This window comes from Aethalodelphis obliquidens, unplaced genomic scaffold (assembly GCF_003676395.1).
Source record: "Aethalodelphis obliquidens isolate GAN/ISIS:26980383/991018 unplaced genomic scaffold, ASM367639v1 scaffold19, whole genome shotgun sequence".
Taxonomy (NCBI): Eukaryota; Metazoa; Chordata; class Mammalia; order Artiodactyla; family Delphinidae; genus Aethalodelphis; species Aethalodelphis obliquidens.
Window position 1 is genome coordinate 5032619 of NW_020837963.1, and position 13768 is coordinate 5046386.

Sequence of the window (13768 nt, forward strand, 5' to 3'; positions counted from 1 at the left end):
AGGGCTGCGCCAGCACGTGGCGGGGAGGGGAACGGGCGTTGGGCGTTGGGCGTTGGGTTTCGGCGTGGCCAGACAGGCTGTCTCTGCTGCTCAGGCACATCCCCGGCGTCCCGGCGGCGCCCCGTTCTCCAGGGCCCGCCATCCCGGTAAAGAAAGGCGAACTACATTACCCATCAGGCCTCCCGCCGCCCTCTTTCCTTTCAAGTCGTTGCACGTGGCCGGAGGGGAGGGCGGGGCCTGGACGTCACTCTCCTACATTCTCTTTCCCTGTGTCAGAGCGGGTATCTTTTTTTTTTTTTTTTTTCGTTCCTCTACTCCCTCTCCCCCACCCGCCCCTCCCTCCCTCTTTCCCTCCCCTCCCTCCCTCCCCTGTCGCCTGGGTTTGTGCGCTGGGGCGCCGGAGCCCCTCCGCAGCCGGGACGCGCGGAACTCGAGGCTGGAGTCGGCTCTCCCGAGCCTCCTCCCTCCCTTCTCCTTTCCTGCCCCCTTCCCCCACCCCCCGACTAGGGCTCGGAGCGGCGGCCAGAGGAACCCCGAGGTGAGCATCCCCCCGTCCGCCCCCCTCTTTTAGTCATCTCTGATTGCCTATCGATTCGGGGACCCGCGAGGAGGGCTGCGTGACGTGCGCGTGCTTATAGATAAATCCGGGAAAACCGACCCAAACAATTAGCCCCCTTCCCCCCTCCCTGCGCCCGGGGCAGCCAGGAGTCGGCGCGCATCCACCTTCCCCGCCTCTGTCGAGGACCGCACTCCACGATCTCTCCCCCTCCCGAGGTTTGCCCCTTCCCTGCCGGGTTCCCCGCCAGTAGGGGAGCCGTATCTCTGGAGCTCCAGTGAGGAGGGGGGGTTCTTGGGGGGCGCACGGCTGGAGCCCGGCTCGCGTTGGAGCCGCTTGGTGTAGCCGCTGTCATGTGCCAGATTCCGACCCGGGGGGAGGAAGAGAGCGAGCTTGATTCCTTTCTTTTGTTTTGAAGCCCGCATTTGCTGCATCAAGCAGTTGGTTTAGTACCGGCCAAACTTGCAGCTGTTCTGGCCGTGCTCCACTGAGGTAGGGTGGCGGCTCCCGGAGGGACCCCGAGAGAGTATCTCCACGCCGCCCCTCCCTCCTCTGGTGACTGATTGTGTCTGTGGCGGCCGCGTGTGTGTGTGCGCGCCCGTCCCCGCGGGCGCGGGGATGTCTGTCGTCTAGACAGGCTGCACCCTCCCTCCGTCCACGGTGAGCCTGCGGGCCGCGGGGGGCGCGGGGGACGGGAGCAGAGGAGGAACCCGAATCAGTAGATCCACTGAGGTCGCGGCTTTGGACATGCCCCACGGCGGTGATTCTGTTGGCTTTAAAAATATATATTATTATTATTCATTCCTGTCGCCGCGGTGTAATTGGGCCTGGGGAACAGATCTGTCCGGCGGAGCCGGGGTTAAGTTGACAGGCTCTGAAAAGCCAGCTCGCGGTGGCTGGTGACCCGGGTTCCGGCTCGGGTCCTTCAGCGAGCAGGTGACTGTCCCGGACGCCTGCCGTGGTGGGGGTGTGGGGGTGGGCGGCGGGCAGGGGGAGCGGTGGCTTGTCTGCGGCGGAGCTGTGCTGCCCCTGAGGGCCGGATGCTGGAGCCTGGGTGCATCTGAGGGAGGCGTCCCGGGGACCGCGCATCTGAGTTGGGTACGTCTCTCCATTGACGTTAAATGACAGTCGGGAGTCTGAGGCCCTCCTGTGGGCGGCGTTGGCTGTTTGGTTTCGTGGAGTTTTCAGGGTTGGGGTTCGGGGGCAGGTGTGAGCAGAGAGGGGGTTGCGGCGTGTAAAGGGGAGGGGTGGCTGGCGGCGCGGTGTGCATTCCCACCCGGGGGGTGAGGCGTCGCCTCCCGCGCCCAGCTGTTTGTGTGTGTACACACTGCTCTGGCGTGTGTGGGGGGGCGGGGACCGCAGACCGCGGCGTCGTGGGGACGCGCTTGGGCCCAGATCGCTCGGGGTATCGGTCCCGCCAGGGCTCGTAGTGGTGTGTGTGTCCGCGCTCGCGCCTGGGTTACTTGGAGAGGGGAGTCGTGCGGCTGGGGGCCCGGGGAGACCCTGGGGTTGCGTAACCCTCCCTTCGCGTCCCGACGCCCCCCTGATCCGGCAGACTGTCCACCTACTCGGTGGCGCCGGGGGCTGGTCTGGCTGGGCCTGGAGGAGCCGCGGGCGCTCGCGCGTTGCCCCCCCACACCCCTCGGTTGACCCTTGGCCGGGGGCGCTCTGTGGGTGCTCGTGCCCGCGCCTGCTGCCGCCTTCGCAGATCCTGGAGAGAATCAGCGCGCTCTGCGCACCCCCTCCCAATTTTTCGACCTGGAGACAGTGGGGGCCAAAGGCTGTCCGGCCTGACCGGCCCCGGGCCCAGCCCCGCGCTGCCTCCTGCGCCGCTGCCGGGTGCCCAGCCGGCCGCATGCCCTTGCCGGCTCTGTCCGCTCGGCGCTGGGTCTCTGCGGCCGGAGATTATCTCCCAGGCTAGGGGCCCGCGGGCAAAGGGAGGAAGCCGCTGGAGCTGCGGGCTCCGCGGCGGCTGGAGGCTCCCGATGGCGAAAGTGACACAGCACGAGCGCCGCTGACCGCCCGAGCTGGAGGAGAGAGGAAGGAGCCGCCCAGAGGGCGGGGAGGGGCCGCAGGCTGTCCGGCCTGTTTCCTCCTGTCCAGCTCCGGGTCTGGGCCGTAAACCTCAGGGATCCCGGTATGAGCATGCTGGGACCGCGCGAGAAAATTGCCTGGCGTGCGAGAAAACCCAATCATAGTGGAACAGAACGCACCGAGCAGACGTTAGAAGATGTCCAGTCCCTCACAGGATACACTCCCTTAGAGTATTTGAAACAGGATTCGATTTACACACAGATCAACTCATCTGCTGTGTCAAGTGTCTGTCCTGGATAATGTGCGCTTGGAGCAGTAATTTTGTAACGCATTCTGGGATACAGTGTCATCAGTGATTAAGAGATTGCTAGAATAGCAATATGTTTGTATGACTTTACTGGGCAGTCCCCCACCGCATCATTGCATTTATTAAGAGGGTCCCATGAGGTAGGGGGATATTAACCCCATTTTACAGAATAGCACATGGAGGCTCAAAAACTGACGTGACTTGCCTGAGGCGTTTCTGTGATTTCACTTCTCAGACTATGGCTTTTAATTAAATAGTGACCACCTTAAAGTGTAGGTCTTGGCACCTCAGGAAATACTGAACCCAAGAAAGGGAGTAAATTATGGTATTTATTCTTTGTCAGAAAACACTTGGTTTGCTACCAGTCCTAATGAGAATAAGTATTAAAGAACAGAAGTCTGCATTGCTGTTGTTATCACTCATCTGATAATTTACTGTTGGTGAGTGATCGTCAGCTTTGATACATGCAGTATGTATACCTGCATGTAATAAATACATATGGATGTATGTGTCTGCAACACATGCCTGTGTTCATATGGGTGTGTTCGTGGGGTCTTTATTGAATCTAAGGTTTATTCTTTACTTACTGGTTCCAAAACCATGGGTTTAAAGTATAACTCCTGAGAAACCCCCCGGGAACCTGCCCCCTCCATCTCCAGGGATGGGGAAGCCTTGAAACGAACAAAGAGCTCCTCCATAACTGTATGTATTTCTCCGAGTTCTCCCACATGAAGGTTCTCAGACAGAGCCTGGAGGGTTATTAGGTTTGGTCAGGTAATCAGCTATTCATTCACAAATATGTATTGAACACCAAAATGTTTGTGTATCTTGAAGTGCTTACAAAGAAAATTTAACATAGTGGCCCTGCCTGGCAAAAACATCTTCTAGCTGTGGAGATAAATGTAAGATTTTAAGTCCAGCAGATGTTTGTTGAGCACCTTCTGTAGTCTAGATACTCTGCTGTGTTTGGGGCACACAAAGATAGGATCGCAGAAACAGCTAATTTGCAGTGCAGAAAACGGATGATTCAGAGCCTGCAGGAGGGAACAAATCATAAATATTTTAAAGCACTCGCCCTGGGACTTAGTCAATTTCACATATGTTGGTTGCAAGGGACTCATAATGCGAGTCCCTGTGCTACAGCAAATGCAGAAGGAAGCAACAGAGGAAGAAGAGCCTTGTTGCTCTGAACTTCAAACTATTTGGAACCTCCCAGGTGAGCCCTAGAGGTCTGTCCTTCTGTAGAGGTTAGGCAGCTCATGAGAGATGACCCTGAAGCCAACCAACAGTTTAGTCTGCTGAGCAATGAAGAACTGACAAGTTGTTCTCTGTGCTCCTGGCCCAGCTCTGCTGGACAGTGATGGGCTGTGATAGGCTGTCTTCAGTGGCTTTGGTCAAGGTCTCACTCAGGCCTTGCCTGAGTTTAGTAGTTTCTGTCTCACAGGTCTATGGATATGTTCTAATATGAGTCTGCTTTTTAATCTATTCATTCTCCAACCCACTTCCCGGGTCCTTGACACTGTTTTCCAATTTCATCTCAGTTTTGGGGTCCACTGCCCTTGTTTCGTTGTTTTGTTTTTTTTAAATAAATTTCGTTTATTTATTTATTTTTGGCTGTGTTGGGTCTTCGTTGCTGCATGCGGGCTTTCTCTAGTTGTGGCGAGTGGGGGCTACTCTTTGTTGCAGTGCGCGGACTTCTTGTTGCAGTGGCTTCTCTTGTTGTGGAGCACGGGCTCTAGGTGCATGGGCTTCAGTAGTTGTGGCGCATGGGCTCAGTTGCTCCGCAGCATGTGGGATCTTCCCGGACCAGGGCTCGAACCCGTGTCCCCTGCATTCACTGCCCTTGTTTTAAGGTTCTGTTGTTTGCAGTTCACATGATGAAGGAGGAAGCAGGAGGTGGTGGTTAAGATGGGGAGAGAATCCTGAGCCCAGAGAAAGAACAGGAGGTACAAAACAGACGGGCAAGTTGCAGTTTTGGGCAATTCTCCAAACCTGATGGCATTTCTGCATAGCTTACCCAATAAAGTGGCAGCCCCTTTCGGTGTTCTCTTTGAGGGGGATCCTCTACCTCTGGGCCTCACTGCTGACTCGCTGGTCACCTGAGCTCAGCTGCTAACATTCAGGCTTTGCTCTTGTGCCCTCCTGCCTCCCCTTGCGTGCAGTTTAACTTAGGGCACTGCTGTGATGGTGGTCTTCTCTCAGAATTACCCCCAAGCTGACTATCGACAGCTGCCTGTTGTTTCTGAATTAATCCCAGGCCAGAGCTGTGGTTCAGAACAGAGTGAGAACAGACACATCCTCAGATCTAGGCACCCAGAGCTGGGAAGGGCCTTGTTGATGAGCTGAAGACCCCAAGGCCCAGAAAGGTGAAATGACTTGCCCAAAGTCACAGGGAGCCCTTGGCAGAGTGGAACATGAACTTCTAAAATTTGATGCCCTATTTAATCTTCTTTCTCTGTACTGTGATGCTTCCTGAAAAAAAGTGGGGTTCTTACTTCCCAAAGAGTGAAAACTCTGCATCTTTTTTTTTTTTTTCCCTTTGGTTCCAGGAAAGGCCCCGGAATTCGTCTTTTAGTCTTGAGATTGCTTTCCTTCAAACCTGGCCTTCCTTGCCCTATCTTTCATCTTTGGCCGCCAGGAATCTGGATGAGAGCATACATTTGGGAGAGAGGTCTATGCTTGGGGTCTTCCAATGCTCTTAAGTTTGGTCTGTGGCTTTCCCTTTCCATGGCAGGGTCCTCAGGAACCTCCTGAAAGGGTTTGCAAAGCTGTTACGTACCTGCATTTTTCTAGGAGGAGGATCCACATATTTCATTTGATTCTTACCTGACTCAAGTAAGGAGAAGAACTACTGGGGGTGGGGGTAGTGGAGTTGGATAGGGGGTTGGCTGGCACTGGAGACTAGCATAATACCCTACACCTGAGTTGGCTTTGCAGTTTATGAACTATTTCACACAGATTATTTCATCTGCTTTTTATAATACCCTGTGAGGCTGTTGTTGTTATTCCCATTTTGCAGATGGGGAAACTGAGCCTCCATGGTTACTGCCATGCCGCAGTCACAAGTAAGTAGTAGAGCAGGGATCAAATCTGGTGTCCTTAGTTGACGTGGTCCACCACGGCACATCATCATTGCACTTGTGTGAGTGGAGGACCTCGAACTTTTTGGGGCTGCTTCTTTCTTCTCTTTTCTTTTCTTTTTGGAGCTCCTTCTCCATGATATCCACTGCTGGCTTATGTCCAACCATGGCGCCAGACCTAAGTGCTAACTTACCCGTGGGCGGGATGGATAAAGTATGGGAGGCAGTTATCATAACAGTGATATGTGGACTGGGGCCAGTTTGGGATGATTTCATGAAAGAGGTGAATTTGAGGGTAGGTCTGGGGCTGTGGCAGACCTGGCAGAGGTTTTCAGTTGGGACCATGGCCCAAAAAGGGTGAAGGGGAAATTGTGTGTGCTTGGTCCGGGGTGGAGCTAACCAAGGAGGTTGGGTGGATCCTGCAGTCAGACGGGGCTTCTCATAGTGACTGGGCTCTTTCTCTGGCCAGCTCTGTGCTACACCCTGGGGCTGCAACCGTGAACAGGCACAGCCCTCCTGCCTTCAAAGAACCCACTGTCTCGCGGGAGAGGCAGGCACTTAAACAGTTAAATTCAGCATGTGTGGTGAGCGCAGTGCTGGAGAAAGTTGCCTTCCAGACAAGGGCCACCTGCTGTAGCCTCAGAGATCAGAGAGGGCTTCCTAAGGGAGATGATGCAGGAGCTGAATCTGAATGTATGAAAAGGAATTAGCCAGGAGAAGAGACCGGAGAAGGACCTTCAGGGGGAAGGGATGTGGGCAGAACGGCGTGGAGGCCCGAGGCTGCCTGGTGGAGGAAGGGGCTGCCCCAGGGCAGTCAAGCACAAGGCCGAGAGGCACACAGAGCCCCGCTCTGAGGAGCTTGTGAGCCTGGCTGAGGATTTCACGTTTCAGCATGGAGGACAGGACGTTAAGCAGAGTCGAGGCACTCGGCCATGGGCCAGAAGGGAGCATGACTGGGAGCCAGAGGCGGCCTCTGGGCTGATGAGGCAACAGGCAGCTCCATGCAGCGTTCAGGTCCCAGGGGACGAGACATATGGGGACGAGGGAAGGCCACGTATTAAAAACGTTTGGGGAGTAAAGTCGGCCGCGATTGCTTAGCTTTGGGGGATAAGTGGGGAGTCCCAGTGACTCCCAGGCTTCTGGCCTTGTGGACTCAGTGGATGGCGGCCTTTACTGGGCAGTGCCCTTCTGGTGGCTGGAGCAGGTCTGCTCTGGTGGGGGTGAGGAGGATTGTGGTGAGTTTAATGTTAGCCTTGGTGAGTTTGAATGGCTGGTAGGATAATCCAGTGGAGCTGTCTTGCAGACAATACAGTGCTCGTGGGAGAAGCCTGAGGAGGAGATGTGGGCAGGAGCTACAGTTCTGGGAGTGGGGAATGGTCTGCTGCTGAACGTGACTGCCGTGGGGACTGCTGTAGACAATAAGAAGACCTCTTCCTCCCATTGTCAGAGAATCCTTTGTCACGCCGGGCCGCTGTCATCAGGGAAGCCAGGCGGGGATGCTGTGTCATGCTGGAGGCCCGGCTGGCAGAATCCAGCAACAGCCAGGAGCGCGCTTCAGCTGGAAGCCTTCAAGTGAGTTAGGGGAGAGGCCTTGTCATTTTTAACATCCCTGGTTAGCAGAGCCCTTCCCAGGCCCTCAGGGCGTAAGTAAAGGGCAGGGGAGACCTGGACCTCTGCCCAGGAGAAGGCAGTCTAGTTGGGAGACAAGATGTGGAAATATGAAACCACTAAAAGTCTGGAATAACCTGGACAAAGAGTGGGCTGCAGATGAAATGCAAGAGGCCTGCTGGTACTTCTCTTCCTGCCATGCCGCATTTTTACAGGGCTGCTGTGTTTTGGGCAGAGTGCCAGTCTTTTCATTTTTGAATGCTCGGACCTACACAGTAGGTGTTCATCCTGCGTATTTGGATCTGCAGGGATGTGGCCAGAGTTTGTTGTTTGGGGTGTGGGGTGAGGTCAGCCAGAGAAGGTTCCCGTGAACAAGTCCAAAGAGGGGATTCCAACACTGATTTGGAATATTTTTAGTATCATAGCGGAGTAAAAATCTCGAAAACCTTCCAACTACCAAGCACCTAGAAGTGCTGTATGAAATATAACTAGCATCCTTTCAAAGAAGAGCTGAGCTCCTCGAGTGTAAGAGAAATCCCCAGGGAACTCCAAAGTGTAAGCTTGCACTGACGCTAGGCCAGGCCTGGGGGTGGGTTTGGCTGTGGGCGTGTTGAGGGGTCTCAGACCCAAAGGCAGCTGAGCCCTTGGCATTGCCTCCTCCAGGGTCCAAGGTGAGACTGGGAGTTGGCATGGAGGGCCCTGCCTGAAACGGGCCCCTGCAAAGGTGTGCAGGCTTGGAGAGAGGATGGAATAGACGTCCACCCAGTGGCATGGAAGCGGGAGAGGGGGAGCTTGTCCGTCTTGGCCTGGATCTGGGGTGGGGAAGAATCTTCCCTGGAAACTTGAAACCTCAGGCCTGTTGTGGCCTTGGATGACCACTACACGTGTGGTCCAGGAGTCCCCAGGGAATTAGCACATTAAAGCCTTTGGGGGCCGGGGTCTTCCTGCCTGTGGGCTCCAGGATCTCATGAGTGCTGGAAGATTCTGGGGTTCTTCACCCTTCACTGACTTGGGTCTCCACCTTGGAGAGATGCTGCAGGACCCGGGGGATGAGGGGGTGCTGAGTGAGGAGAAGGAGAAAGAGACCTTGGCAGGAACCTTTGAAAAGGGCCTTCATGACACTTATACACTGCTGAGGGCGTGTGCATGGCTGTGGAGAAGGGCTGCATCTGCCCGAGGGCTTCATCTCTCAGCAGAAGCCTGCAGACGGGCCTGTCCGGGAAGGTCAGACCTTCTCCCCCCGCTGTTGACTCAGGCCAGGTCTTTACAGACAAGGCGTCTGTCCAGGTTCCTCCTCAGGGTGGCTGTGCAGATTCCAGCAGCTCCGGGTCCCTCCAGACTGTGTGCCACATCATCTGCCCTAAGCCCAGAGGCTTGAGTACCTCGAATTTCAAACTTGGGAGACACCTTAGAGGTCACCAAGTGGGTCTCCTACCAGGTGTGGGAATCCTGTCTCCACCAGCACTCGCTCAGAGGCTTCCCGTGGCCGGGAGTACGTGGCTTCACGAGGCAGTGCCTTCCCTCATTAGAAGGCTTTTGCAGCTGGAAGGCCTCCTGTGAGCCTCAGGCACTGCCCGGCTATTTCCACCCATCGCCCCTTCGGCCATGGGCTATGGTGAGAGATGCGTTGGAGGCCTTTCACCATCTTGCTCGCTTTTGCTGGAAGGGCCTTAATTTGTCGAGCTAAGATTCTGTGAGAATCCAGCCAACTTCCATCCTAACTTCCTTAGCAAAGAGGGAGATTTTGAAGATGAGATGTAAGGTTTGCTGAGCTGGCTGTGATGCAGAAGTTCTGAGAAGCTTTGGCTCAGTGCTTTTCAGATTCCAGACTAGAGAAGCAAGTTCCTTCCTCCAGCACCCAGAATACATTTCAGTTTGTAAGTGAGTGACTCAGGAATCTGATGCAGGGAGCTGACGTTTATTGAGTGTCTGTTAGGTACTGGGTACAGTGCTAGGTGTTGTCGGTATGTGTTACTAAATAAAAGTAACTTCTGGGGCTTCCCTGGTGGCGCAGTGGTTGAGAATCTGCCTGCTAATGCAGGGGACACGGGTTCGAGCCCTGGTCTGGGAAGATCCCACATGCCGTGGAGCAACTAGGCCCGTGAGCCACAACTACTGAGCCTGCGTGTCTGGAACCTGTGCTCCGCAGCAAGAGAGGCTGCGATAGTGAGAGGCCCACGCACCGCGATGAAGAGCGGCCCCCGCTCGCCGCAACTAGAGAGAGCCCTCGCACAGAAACGAAGACGCAACACAGCCAAAAATAAATAAACAAATGTGGGGTTTCAAAAAAAAAAAAAAGTAAATTCTGTGAGGGAGAGAGAAAGGGCAGCAGAGCCGGGGAAATGCCTTACTGTAGTTGTGACAATTGAGCCCTAAAGTTATTCAGAAAGAATGTGTGTGGTTCCATCCGGGAGTGGGTGGGGCAGGCATTCCTGTGCTATTCCCTTATAGGGCCTTCCTCTGGGGTAGGCAATGTCATGATCTCACCACGAGCTGAGAACCCACAGGCCTTTGCCGTATTCATGGGTCATTTGCTGAGATGCTTACAAGTTTGAACCATGAGATCAAGAAGGTGGCCTTCTGGACAATCCACATCTTGTGTCACCAAACAGGATGGTGTTGACAATGACAGTGTTTTTCCCAGCGTGCAAGGGGGGAGCTTGTCTGTCTTGGCCTGGATTTGGGGTGGGGAAGAATCTCCCCTGGAAACTTGAAACCTCAGACCTGTTGTGGCTTTGGATGGCCACTACATGTGTGGTCCAGGAGTCCCACTGGTGTCTGTCTGCAGGGCCCCGGGCTCTTTGAGGAATCCTTTGCATTCACAGGTTGGCTGGCATCTGTGACGTTCATATATTTGACAGGTGCCGTGTTGTGTTATGAGGAGCGTGAGTTGCCTTTGTCGCGAGGTTGCATCAGCCAGCTGGATACCCGGATGTGCGCTCCTGACAGGGCCTGGTGGTGAAGGGCAGGGATTCTGGGAAAGTACCCAGTTTCTCCTCTTCTCCCTCCAAAAATTGTTCTTTATGCTCACATTCTACTGGTTTGCCTCAAACCTTTTTCTTTTTTGCGGTACGCGGGCCTCTCATTGCCATGTCCTCTCCCGTTGTGGAGCACAGGCTCCGGACGCGCAGGCTCAGCGGCCATGGCTCACGGGCCCAGCCGCTCTGCGGCATGTGGGATCTTCCCGGACCGGGGCACGAACCCGTGTCCCCTACATCGGCAGGGGGACTCTCAACCACTGCGCCACCAGGGAAGCCCTGCCTCAAACCTTTTACCCTAAGCCTGTTACCTCCGTTAACATTTGGTTTGGTTTAGCGGACATGCGTCAGATGCCTGAAGTGGGTCGGAGGAATTCAGACGAACCTGGCAGGGTCCCTACTTCCTGTCTTCATCTTGGTGGGGAAGACAGAATGGCCACGTTTGTGTGGTGTGAGAAGTACTGGGTAAAGAGCAAAAAAAAGTGTGCTGAGGCAGCCAGAAGTAGGATGACTATAATTTTTTGTCCAAATGGAGGCACTTTTGAGAGTGACAGGGAGTGCCGTTAGTAATCATGCCAGGACACAGATATAAACTGGGACTGTCCTGGGCAAATGGGGGCTTATGGCCACATGAGCCAGGGAGGGCGAGTGCATGTGTCATCAGTCCTTTGTGCTACAGGACACACGTAGACCTAATGGAGGGGAGGGGCTTGGCTGCAAGAGAAACTGGCATCTGTTTCCTGTTTTTCTGGGGCTAGAGAGGAAAGCTTTATCTGTGGGGACTGTGGACTGAGAACTCTGATGGGTCTCAGTTTACAGCCACAAGATTCTATCTTATATATCTCACTATGATCTCAGTGTTGGGGTTGGAGATGGAAGTTTGGGGAGATGAAAACCACCTGGTTTGTAGGATGTTATTGGCTGCAGGTAAAAGCACTAGACTAACAGTGGCTTAAAAAACAAGATGTTTATAGACTTATCTAGCCAGAAGTCTGAATGTAGGGGTTCTAAAGTTGATTAATTCAGTGGGTCAGTGATAATTTTAAGGACTCATTCTAACCTTCCAGGCAACCATTTACAGCACATTGGCCTCTGGCTCAGGCTTGACCCCTCATGGTCACAGCATGGCTCCCACTGCTCCACACATCACATTCTCACGTAACTGTATTGGAAGGCAGGCAGGAAGGTGAGTTTCTCCTTGTGTCTTAAAAAAAATTTTTTTTTCTACTTGAAGTATAGTTGATATATAATATTATATAAGTTACAGGTATACAATATAGTGATTTACAATTTTTAAAGGTTATGTTCCATTTATAGTTATTAAAAATATTGGCTATATTCCCCATGTTGTACAATATATCCTTTAATTTGTTTTATACATAATAGTTTGTACCTTTTAATCCCCTGTCCCTATAGTGCCCTTCCCCACTTCCCTCTCCCCACAGTAACCACTAGTTGTTCTCTGTATCTGTGAGTCTGCTTCTTTTTTGTTATATTCACTGGTTTGCTGTATTTTTTAGATTCCGATATAAGTGATATCATGCAGTATTTGTCTTTCCAAGTCCATCCCTGTTGCTGCAAGTGGCAAAATTTCATTCTTTTTTATGGCTGAGTAGTATTCCAGTGTGTATATGTATGTGTGTGTGTGTGTGTGTGTGTGTGTGTGTGTGTGTGTGTGTGTGTATGCCACATCTTCTTTATCCATTTATCTGTTGATGGACACTTAGGTTGCTTCCACATCTTGGCAATTGTAAATAATATCGCTATGAACATTGGGGTGCATGTATCTTTTCAAATTAGTGTTTTTGTTTTTTTCAGATATATAGCCAGGAGTGGAACTGCCGGGTCACATGGTGGTTCTATTTTTAGTTTTTTTTGTGAAACCTCCATACCATTTTCCACAGAGGCTGTACCATCCTTGTGTCTTAATGTATCAGGCATGAAAACCTTGCCCAGAATCCCCCTGCTAGAATTTACTATCAAGTTCCATTGAAGAGAAATGGGTCGATACCTCACCATGGAGGCTGATAAAGCAAGTTTTGGAGTTTTCTGCCTCATCTATAGCAAGAGGGAGAAGTGCCTGCGAGGAGGTGGAGAGGGGGGTCATGGGTAGGTAAGCAATGATTGTTTACCTCACCGAGTTTCATTGTGATTTTACTTATTCATTTGGGGATATATCAGCTTTATTGAGATATATTTTTTTATAAAACAATTTCTTATAATATAATTGAGGTATAAGGAAAACAAACCTACCCCCTGGGCTCTGGCAACTACTCTTCTTTCTTTCACTATAATCCTGCCCTTTCTAGTAATTATTATTTCTTAACCTATAGGTAATATGGGAGTGTAGGACCCTAGGTGTCTCGTGGAGGTCTTTTGTGTGGTCTCAGGTAGGTTCTATGTCCTCTTCCCCCAGTGGCCCCTCTGCATTCTGGTCCCCGGGGCCAGGTGGAGAAGCCGAGCAGACAGAGTTGTCCAGAGGGAGGGAGAGGGAGGGAACTTATGTTGGTGGTGGCCCTGACAGCAGGACCGGAGATACCTAAGGGGCCGAGGTTCTGGCTGGTCCATGACAGACAGCAGTCACTTGTGCTGGCAGCTGTGGGGTTTGAGGGAGGAAATTGCTTCTTAGTGTGGCTTGGACACCTTGGATCCTGCAGAGTCAGTTCTCCTGCCCCTGCTAATTGAGAACTCTGGCCGTGGGGAATGTAGGCCACGGGAAGATTATGGGGGACACCATCTTCCCCTCCCCAAACCATCATCCCCTTCTGTTGATACACACAAAGAGCTCAGGCCAAGGGAAGACCACGCAGTCCCCTGGAGCGAATAAGTGCCCTCTGGGCTCTTCTATACTCTGCTTCTGTGGTCAGTTTTGTCCTCCTCTTCCATCCCAGCCTTCGGTCTGTACATCTTTAGCACACTTAGCCCTTGGCGTCACTCCCATCCTTCCTTGGGCTCTTGCCTGATCTGCTCCCTGAGATCATAAGCACCTTGAAGATCATATCCTGGTCTGAGTCACTTGTGGATTTCCCATAGGGCTAGGGCAGTGCTTGCCACAGGGTCCCTGCTCCAGGAACACAGATCTTTTTTAAAGCAAAATGAGTATTTGTAGAATGAGGGGAGGTACTTGTTCACTTTGGGCATCTCTCCAGATTCCAAACCAGTTCAGTGTGGCACAGCGCAGTGCCCTGGATAAGGATTTGTGAGT

The 13768-nt window shown here is 52.9% G+C and overlaps 1 protein-coding gene across 6 annotated transcripts in view; it reads left to right on the forward strand.

Moving 5' to 3' along the window:
* Positions 1–298: 298 nt before the first annotated feature.
* The window catches only part of CTIF (cap binding complex dependent translation initiation factor), a 303742-nt gene continuing 290272 nt past the window's right edge, over positions 299–13768 (forward strand). For 2 of the 6 annotated variants that reach the window (XM_027118465.1, XM_027118467.1), the window contains exon 1: positions 301–538. The gene's annotated coding sequence lies outside the window, so the exon portion shown is untranslated. Of the gene's footprint in view, positions 539–4696; positions 7213–7424; positions 7550–13768 lie in introns of those variants that run through there. The other 4 variants (XM_027118461.1, XM_027118462.1, XM_027118460.1 and 1 more) reach the window with 4 other exon arrangements.